The sequence below is a fragment of the Coptis chinensis genome, chromosome 4 (assembly GCF_015680905.1).
Source record: "Coptis chinensis isolate HL-2020 chromosome 4, ASM1568090v1, whole genome shotgun sequence".
NCBI classification, from domain to species: domain Eukaryota; kingdom Viridiplantae; phylum Streptophyta; class Magnoliopsida; order Ranunculales; family Ranunculaceae; genus Coptis; species Coptis chinensis.
Window position 1 is genome coordinate 3,926,610 of NC_141459.1, and position 10,965 is coordinate 3,937,574.

General features: G+C 35.3%; 2 pseudogenes; both read left to right on the forward strand.

Moving 5' to 3' along the window:
• Positions 1-528: 528 nt before the first annotated feature.
• On the forward strand, positions 529-1,038 carry LOC147501284 (prohibitin-3, mitochondrial pseudogene; annotated as a pseudogene).
• A 6,681-nt stretch (positions 1,039-7,719) lies between these two features.
• LOC147501285 (inactive receptor-like serine/threonine-protein kinase At2g40270 pseudogene) lies at positions 7,720-8,328 on the forward strand (annotated as a pseudogene).
• The last annotated feature ends 2,637 nt before the right edge of the window (positions 8,329-10,965 follow it).

The following is a 10,965-nucleotide window of genomic DNA, read 5'->3' on the forward strand; positions in this document are numbered from 1 at the left end:
ATTGTAGACCCATGTGGGTTTCACCTGTGTGTGAAAAAATTAATGGAAGCGACAACAATTATGGGTGCATTGAGAATCTATAGAGATTGATCTTCTAATATTAGTAGCCATGCACATGGAACCTAGGAACATATCGTTGAAGTGGAAAGCTAAGTTCAAATGACAAATTGGAGTAAATAAATACATGAGTACGTGGCCTATGTATATGAGTTATGATTTCTGCAATCTATGTGTCTTTGCCATGAATCCATGACTATCTAACATGTACGTCGTGTAATCAGAAAATTGATAATAACTTTTGGCATTATGGAACGCATGTACAGGTCTAGATTGTAAGTAAGGTTGGTTGAGACATATAATTTAGGTAGTAGTAATTGCAAATCATAATTTAGATGTAAAGAGGGGATCAAAATTTTGACATGAGTAAACTTAATTAAGCCAATTTTGACATGAGTAAACTTAAGTCAGTGATGATTGTCTTTGCTTAGGTATGAGCTAAAATTAATCACATCCCAAAGTTTCTAAATTTTTGGTGTAGAGTATGACCACAAAGTTCTTCCTTCCCCATGTAATGAAGTACTTAAAGTAGTTGTCAAGCAGTTTGAAGCCGAATAGTTGTTAACTGAACGTCCCCAAGCGTTGCTATTAGTACATGAAAGGATTTTATTATTTTGTTGGATGATGTGGCGATAACTCATTTGTCATATGGGGTGGAGTTTTCTATTATATTGTTGTGGAACAGAAACAAGTTGTGCAGCAGCCAGTAGGAAGCGAAGAGGTCTAAGTTTGTGGTGGCGAAAGCAGAGCAACAACTATTAGAGCTGAATGTGAAAGCTGCTTAGTTGATTTATGGTGCAACTTCAGAGTTTGGTATGGGACTAATTCATATTAGGATACTTGAAGCCGCAAGAGAGAATGCTGCTATGTTGGCCAACTCTAATGATGTTATTTATCTTCCTAAGGGAATGAATGTGTTTATTGGGCTCAATCCTGGACAAGGGCGTTGGTAGAGGTAATTATTTGCATCTCTCTTTTCTGTGTTGGTGAATTTTGTTTTTCTCCTTGGAATTTATGATGCCACTATATATATAGTTATTTAGATTGGGGATAACATTATGTGGTCAATTTGTCTGGTAAATTTAATTTTCTGGACTGCTCCTAATATTTAAGAAACTCTGATAGTCTAGCTAGGTATACAATAATTATTAACTTTATTCACGCTATTAGAGGAGGGTGCATTATTGTTCATGTCTACCCTCTTTAGAAAATACTCGGGTTAGACCTTATGCTTGGGGTTGCAGGATTTTGTATGAGGAGTTCTTGGAATTTGCTCTAAACAATTGCTTCACCAGAAAGAGCATTTCAGAAGGGTAGAAGTACATTTGAACTTGGAGTAGCTCAACAACGACTCTATTGGATATGCAAGAGTTGGTGCATGTGGAAGGTACTTATACACCTGAGACATGTAAGGTGAACTCTTTGAGAGGCTACTAGATCACACGAATCAGTTGAATGTGTGATTTTATTATGCCCAATTTGAGGCAATTGATGTTATGGAGGCAGTGACATGCTAAAAAAGAATGATTGTTTTCTAAACAATTCTAAATAGTGGAAATCAATGAAAGGGAATATTACCTAATCAAGTAAGGTTATAATTCTTTACAAACAGCTTTATCGTTATGTAATATTTTCTATATATAATGTGTTTTCAAATATTGGAAACTGGAGAATAAGTAATGTTATGATACCATATAATTACAATTACACCTTCAGGTGAAAATTCAAGATGCAATGGACAAATGGTGTGCGACAAATCTTATCAGCTTCCGGTTCAAAAGGAAAATAGTTGAATTAGCTTACAAGTAAGCTTAGTTTTGGAGTCTTACTTATAAGAGAACTTTTGGAAGAGTTATATATTGTTTTTTTTTTATACTAAAAGGGTTTTAGTGTGTAAAATATCTAAAAGAATCTAGGCATATGCCCGGGTCCAAAATCTAGTTTACAACTATATGCAGAGCTATGATATTTAAATATTTATTTTGATAACCCATCCAAACTTTTTGCAACATGAAAACCCACTCTCCATAAAAGGAAAGAACATAACCATTATAAATGCAAAACTATACTTGTCGAGGCATTCCCACGGCATATAGTACAACCAGTGTTCATTATTCCGAATAGAATATCGGAATTCCACCCAATATTTCAGTTTTTCAAAAAACCAGAAAAAACAGTATAGAGTCGAAATATTGATAATTCCAAAATTTGTCGAAATTTCGAATATAACATGGGTCAAAATATTGTAAATTTCGGTTTTTGGATTTGTCGGAATTCCGAGAATTCAGAAATCCCAAACTATGAGTACAACTATGTTTTGAGGTTAGTTTCAACGCATTTGCAACCAACTTTCTATTTTTCGTTAATTATTCTTTGAGGTTTTTTCAATGCATTTGCATCCAGTTTTCGATTTTCCGTTAATTATTCTTTGAGGTTTGTTTAATGCATTTGCATCCAGTTTTCGATTTTCCGTTAATTATTCTTTGATGTTTGTTCAATGCATTTGCATCCAATTTTCGATTTTTGTTAATTATTCTTTGAGGTTGTTTCAATGCATTTGCATCCAGTTTATAATTTGTCGTTAATTATTCTTTGAGATTAGTTCAATGCATTTGCATCAAGTTTTCGATTTCTCGTTAATTATTCTTTCATGTTAGTTTAATTCAGTTGTATGAAGTTTCTAATTTCTCATTAAATATTTCTTGAGGTTAATTCAAAAGAGTTGCATATAGTTTTCGATTTCCCGTTAATTATTACTTTTTGAGATTAGTCCAATTCAATTGCATTCAGTTTTCGGTTTTCCGTTAATTATTCTTTGAGGATAGTTCTATGCATTTGCATCCAATTTTTTTATTTTCCGTTAATTATTTTTTGAGGTTTGTTCATTACAGTTGCATCCAGTTTATGATTTTTCGTTAATTATTCTTTGAAGTTAGTTCAATGCAGTTGCATACAGTTTATGATTTTTCGTTAATTATTCTTAAAGATTAGTTCAATGCAGTTGTATGATTTTTTTTTTTTATTTTCCATTAATTATTCTTTGAGGTTAGTTCAACTTAACGCATTTGAATCCAATTTTTGAGTTTCTCATAATTATTCTTCGAGATTTGTTCATGTATTTGCATCCAATTTCTGATTTTCCGTTATTTGTTCTTTGAGGTTCATTCAATGCAGTTGCTTCAATTTTCTGATTTTTCATTAATTATTGTTTGATGTTAGTTCAATGCATTTGCATCCTGTGTCCGATTTATTGTTAATTATTCTTTGAGGCTAGTTCAAAACAGTTGTATCCAATATCTAATTTCCAGTTAATTATTCTTTGAGGTTAGTTTAATATATTTGCATCCACTCTGATTTCATGTTAATTAGTCTTTGAGATTAGTTCAATGCATTTGAATCCAAATTCTGATTTCCCGTTAATTATTTTTTGAGGTTAATTAGTTTAATGCATTTGCATATAGTTTTCGATTTTTCGTTAATTATTCTTTGAGATTAGTTCAATGCATTTGCATTCAATTTCTGATTTTTCTTTAATTATTCTTTGAAGTTAGTTCAATGACTCGCAAGTCTTAGTATCGTTAAAACCTTGTTAATAAAGCACTACAAATCAAAGACACTTCTTAGAAGCTCGAATTTTTTTTTTGTTATTGAGGGCCTTTGAAATTGCAATAAGTGCCATAGTTGTAGTCATACTCTCCCCATGTGTCTTGCTAAAAAGAATTATACTAATGTTGTCATAAAGCCTCCCCAATGCGAAATTCAGCTTAACAGCGTCAACTTTTGATGCACATTAGAACCTTGTCCCCGATTCTTAAATACCTTATAAGACAGTTGATTTCGCTCCAAAGCTTTCTAGTACTCCCCCAATCCTGCATATACAACTTTAAAAAGATGCCTAATATGGGCAACTCAACTGAATCATCATCTCTTAATTGAGCTTTATGTATTTCCAATGCCTTCAAACAATGTGGCAAAGCCTCTTGCTTTATGATTCAACAGTATAACATAAGTTTCGGCTAATTTCCTATTATCCACACTAAGCTCGCTACTTGCAAGAACTGAAGCCATGGTATTCGTGTAAACTGCTAGCTCATGTTGAAGAAAGTCAAGGGTGGGTTCTGATTCTAACCTTTGACAATATATTGTTAGCTTTTTTAGATATCCTAAACTATCATTAAACCTGTTCAAGCCATATCAAGCAGATCCCATCAAACGTAAAGTCATGACCAGCAGTAAAGACGACGAACATGAAGTGTTTTCACTATTAACCGAAGTTTAGAACCAAATTATGTGTACTTGTGATACCTTCTATAAAAGGAGAATACCAATTTCTAGTGCTAAAGCTGGTCTTAAGCCACGAAGAGAAAAGAAAGCAATCCAAAAATGAAAGATGTCAATGGTCCAATGACAAACAATTTGGTTCATATATAAAAGCAATCATCAAATGCAAAATCCGAAAAAAGTCAATGGTCGTGTGAAAGCCTTAAGCCAATCAACCATCCACAAAATGGTTGAAGCCCCTCAAAGGTTGCATAGTTTACATAGGCGTTATCACTTGGTTGTTTTAGGCTGACAGATTTTGTTATTGATTTCTCTCGATCTATATCAAGTTACCAACTTGTGTTTAAGTGTTATATTCCTCTACTTCATACTATGTTGGATGAAATCGAGCTTTATTTTGACTTTTAGCTCAAATTACATCCAAAACTGAGATGAAACTCAGGTGGATGGTTAAAACTTTCGTGTGATGGGTTGGTTTTGGAGTCAACTCAATAGCAACCCATCTATACATCTAGCTGGGGCCCAGATGAGCCTATAAAAATTGTAAGGTAAATCCAATGCAAAATACAAATTTCTTATATAGCCGAGATTGTAGCGTTCATGGACGTGTACTGAATTTTGTTGCTTTATCCATGTCTTGGTCATTCCGTTCCACATCAAGACTAAACAATGAGTCACAAACCTAGAAGCTAAACTAATCCAAGAAAAAGATAATAAAAGTCCAACAAAGAAACTGTCAATTCCTTATTATCTGATTTTTCTTTAAAAGTTTTGCATTTTTTAGAATTAGCCCAAATATTTTATAAATATTGGAGACTCTGTAAAGACTAAAAAAAATAGAGCCAAGAGGGTATAACTATAATATATATCTAAATACAAATCATGTTAATTTACCGTTAACAGTTTCTAGTTTCTAGTTTCTAATCAACTCTAACTTTTGATTTGGATAGACAATTTGAAACCGCGGGTGATTGGCTTGTTCTGCCCAGCACGGCAGCACTGGATCGCCGGTCTCGCCTTAGCTACGCTTCACTTCATAATATACACGCAACAAATTTTCTGATGTCAGATGTGTCATATGCATTACCGCACGTACTACTAATGCGTGTCATAGTTCAGACTTCAAAGTAGTCACGTTTCGACTTGTCCATTTACTGTGGACCTATATGACCTATATACAGGTCACTATTAGCTGTTTTTTTTTGGAGAAAAGTTGATCAAACCATAATTTGAAATTGAACAATTGAATGGAAGTACTCACAGAGTGCAAAAACGTGATGCTTGATCAATCAATATAATTAGGTTAGTCTGGTACAGAAGATTTGTCTTCGTCACTAATTTGTGGTCGCTACAACAATTGGGCTGGCCTTCTGGGCCTTCATGTCTACCAGTATATTTTGGTGGAGTGTAACATCACACACCCATCGATTTTGTGTTACGTGCAATGTTCAAAATTTATGTTCTTATGTGCTTGGCTAAATTCAGAGAAGAACAATAATATCTGAACTATTTTGTTTACACATTATTTGCTTATGTAATAAATTGGTCTTCATCTGAAATACATGGATCAAAACTTATGTCCTTACGTGCTTGGCTAAATTCAGAGAAGAACAATAATATCTGATTCTGAACTATTTTGTTTACACATTACTTGCTTATGTAATAAATTGGTCTTCATCTGAAATACATGGATCACGTTTTGAACATTGCACATAAAGTTTGGATGTTAAATTGCATTGGAGTATAAAGTTTGGATTACGATTAGAACCATAGGACTTCCTAAGCCCTGAAGGCCTTGACCTTGTCCTAGCATGGCTGTCAATTCAATGGGTTCGATAACCTGATAACCGACCCGAACCAAACTGATAAAAAACGGTTTGGGTTTTAGTAATTTGGTTGGTTCTCTATCGATTTGAAATTGAACCGATAAGATATTGGTTTGGTTTCGGGTTTGTTCACCACCGAACCGATATAAACCCGAACCAATAAGATGACATTTTAGTAATATTTATGATAAATTTTGTATATGTTTATCAATTGTGTGGCTTAAATTAATCGATTTAATTTTGGATTTAATTGTTTTTATAGTTTTCGATTCGGGTCGGTTCGGTTTGTAATATATCTTATCGATTCGATTCGGTTTCGGATTTCCAATTTCCATATCGGTTTGGTTTTATTTTGGGTTCCCAATTTTCTTATCGGTTTGGATTCAATTTTTCAAAATCCGACCCAAACCGATCCATTGACAGCCCTACTCCTAAGTGACAAAAAGGTGCATGACAAGCATCATTCTGAAAAGCTTGATCACCATTGTATTAAGTATTGACATGTATCTTGTGAGACAGTCTAGATTAGATTTAACAGCAATTTCAAGTAATGCAATTTAAGTGTTAAAACTGGAATACGCTTGTGTCGTCAGGTTTGATGATGATGGTCTAGTACTGTAGTGCGGTAGTTAGCCTTGAATTCATGGTAAGAACTATAAGAAATATTCCATACTAGATATTCGATGAAGATGGTCTAGTACTGTAGTGTGGTAGCTGCCCAAGCCTATTTTGATCTTTTAGTTCCTTACACTAGTACAAAATAGGCCTTTTATGACTTGCTTAATGCTTAAGCCTTTAGTTCAGGTGCAACATGGTTCAGTGTATGAAGATCTCCTAAAAACTTGTAAATGAATTTCAGGAACTAAAACTTATTTCCCTTTCATATTTGGCTTCTGTATTCTGATAGTGTCATTATACATTGTTGATAAATTTTCAGAATGTTGATATATATTGAGCCTGGTCTGACAGGAGTATTTACTATTTACTGCTTAATCTTATTTTTATCCAATCAGGGGCAGACCCAGGAGAGGATTACACCAGGCTTCAACTCGGGGTCCGTTTAGTTTTAAAAAAAAAGTAGTATGTATCGCTCCAAACTGCCCATTACCCCAGCGAAAAAAAAACCAAACGTGAATAAGCACTCTCTAACTCTCTCTCTCTCTCTCTCTCTCTCTCTCTCTCTCTCTCTCTCTCTCTCTCTCTCTCTCTATATATATATATATATATATATATATTCAGATCTATAATTCTCAGATATTGATTATAAGGCTCAAGCTTTTGAATTGTTTTTGTTTTTAGAGAGATTAAAAGTGTTATTGAATGGGAAGTGATGGAAAGATGAAGGAAGAGGATAAATGTTTAAAGCGTTTGCGTGATAGAAAAATCGAGCTGTTTGTTCAACTTGGGATTGAAAGCAAGTTGCCTGATAGTAATATAATTGTAATGTTGGGCTATGGTAGATTGATAGATGTCCTTGCAATAAACAATGACTACTATATCTTTTCTGTCTTCTCAAGCATTATTTTTTATTGTTGAATGCTGATATTAAATTGGAATGGTTAATGTTGTAAAAGAATCGGAGCATCTCGATTGGGAAGTAAGATTGAGAATTGCAATGGGAATAACATACTGTCGTCTCGAGCACATTCATCAAATGAACCCACCTGTAGTCCATAAAAAATTGCACTCCTCGACTATATATTTGGCTGAAGATTATGCTGCCAAAATCTCTGCTTTTGGTTTCTGGAACGAGGCAACCATGGCAAAGATAAGGTCTGCTGGCATGGACTATACACCATTAACAGATCTAGAGAACAATGTATACAGCTTTGGGGTAATTTTGTTAGAGATGATAACAGGTAGGCTGTCAAACTCTTTAGATGATGGACCCCTTGTGGACTGGGCATTGAACTTTCTTAGAAGAAAACGGCCTTTCAAAGATATGGTAGATCCAACCCTGAAATCTTTCCAAGAGGATGACATTGAGAAACTATGTTAGGTGATAACATCTTGCATACATTCATATCCAAACTAGAGGCAAAAAATGAGTGAGGTTACAACTCGGTTAAGAGAGATTACTTCGATGGCTCCCGATAGAGCAACACTGAGACTTTCTCCTCTTTGATGGGTAGAGCTTGAGATCCTTTCTACAGAAGTGAGCTAAAGGCTGAAACTATACTTTTACTGCAGTATGGTAAAAGTATTTTTCTTAGCGTTATGTGTGCAAAAAATTAGTTGTCTGTAGGTGGATATTCCTTGTATCTCATGTGGGATGGTGATATGATACTTGTACATATATGAGAGGGAGATGTTTTGTTTTCCTTTTCCTTTTTCCATTTCTTTTTGTCCCTGAGTGTAAAGTGGATGCGGAAGTGTAACACTAAATAACTTACAATACTTGGAAACACAGTTTCACCTCTCCTTTTAACGTTCATGATGGATGATGTCAGATGTTTAGCCCGGAGAGAGTTGAAATGTTGGGTCAGCCCCTGTATCCAATGCATGTTGGGTTCCTCTTGATTCCATATGGCATGGCATGGCCTGTTTGGTTGTGTTAGATAGGGATGGGGATGCTATTTGTGCATGTGGGTGTGTACATGTACGTCCGTGCAGTTGCAAAAGTCTATGAATAGCAATCTTGATACTGGCTGGAACCATATTTTGTTTTTATCTATATTTTCACAATGGTATCTGATTTACAGTGATTTAGTGTTCATATTTTATTATGTGCTCTTCTTATTTCAAATGTGTTTGGTTTGATTTTGCTCTGTCCACAACTATTTGTTGTTTTTCGTTTTGCTATATGGATGTATATCAGGTCCTTAGTAGTCATGTCCCATTGATCCAATATGCCTTGGCTTTATTACTGCTTAAGACATTCCTCATTCATGCATCATTTTCTTTATTTTTGACAGGGTGCATTTTCTTCACGTTAGCTAGTATAATGATGTTTAGTTCTAGTTCACGTTAGCTAGTTCGATGGTGTTGAATTCTGGGATGGTTGTATATATGCTTGATCTGGGATAGCTGTAATGATGTTTAGCCCATGCTACTAGGACAAAAATGGTAAATATGCAGATGATGCCACTAGGGAAGTTGCATCCCTGTTATGTAGGCACCATTGACTTCTCTCTATCTTGTAGGATGAATAAAAAGCAGGCTGAGGAGGGAACTATAGAGGTTGAGGGCAATTAAGACGTCCCCACTCTAACGTGGGGTGCTCCGGAACGCAGTGGTCATGTTAGAGGCTAGGAGATGGAGTTTGAATGGATTTAAGCAGTTACATTTGCGTGGGTGTAATGTTTTCATTCTTAACTTGAAGTGCATTGTTAGCTGTAAGAGGGGTCCAAAAGGAAGCTGAGAAGTTCTCAATCTCCAAGTTGGCATGCCATCACGGTAAACAATTACAGTCACTATATATCTATGTACTCACTGATTTAACTTAAGTATCACATCCCTAATTTTCAATTTCAAATGTTGTTTATATATACAGGGCCTGACCAACTAGACTATATACAATGCGGTATTCATGCAAGAAATAATGGATGATCCTTCTCCTCCATTGAAAGTGAAAACAATAAAATTTTACATTTTAACTTTAGTCATGATATCTATACCAACGGTGTTTTATATTTCTTTTTATCTCTACCAATTGTATTTCATATATAATGGATATCTTGTTTCTTATATTTCAGATAAAGATTAATCTTGACCGTGAAAAGGCTTACACCTTCAAGGAGATAGATAGATGAAGTTTGAAAAGACTTTGTTCAGTTCATTGAAGAATGTATTGTACTGTGAACTATCCTCATGATGAACAACCACAACGCTAAAGACGACGTGGGTGATCGAATTTGGCAAGATTGGGTTCTTCTTTTCATTTGGATTAGGATTAGGCTGATTTATTTTATATATATTAGATTGGGAATGTGTTATTTACTTTATTATGTTTTATGAATAAATACAAATATATATTGGTTATTGTTGGGGCAAAAACTGAAGTAAAACAGATATACCCAGGCACTCTTAAAAATCTACCTTCTGAATATCACAACCCACAGAATGACACACACAATTGAATGATAATAATAGTAATGGGATGGTTTATTTGGATGTTTGAGACTGAACCACTTTTTAGTTCGGTGGTTGCCTACATATCACAGAGGGATCAAGTCTCTGAAAGTCTATGGAGTATAGAGCTTTCAATGTGGTTCTGTTGCTAAAAAATTCTTCAATATGTAACCACTCGAAAACCTAGAGAATCTCTGAATCTGGATCCTTATCCCTAGTTTTTAGGTACATTGAATAGAGTCAAAGCCTCCGGATTCTGTGGGATCTAGTTGGGCCTTGTTTTCAGCTGATTACGAGCTTACAGTGAGGCTTGGCCCACATGCCATGCTATACCCTGGCTACGAACCAGGGCTAAGCCTACAAATATGAAGGATCTAGTCTGGGTGCCATGTCCAGAGAACATTCTTAGCTGGTATATAGAGACGTTGTGTTGCTGGACATTCTGTGTCATGGCTACGAACCCGGGCTAAGCCTGCAGATATAAAGAGTCCAGTCTGGGTGCCATGTCCAGAGAACATACCCAGCTGGTCCATTGAGACGATGTGCTGCTGAGCATTCCATCGAGTTGGATGTCTCATTGCACACAATCGATCCAACGAGGCCACAAAATAGGAGGATCATATAATGTCATGTGGACCATTTATGAGGGTCCACACATCGCCCCCTCTCTGTCACGCGGAGCAGCCACGTGGCAGAGAAGAGAAAAATAATCTGAAAACGTTGCTTTCGA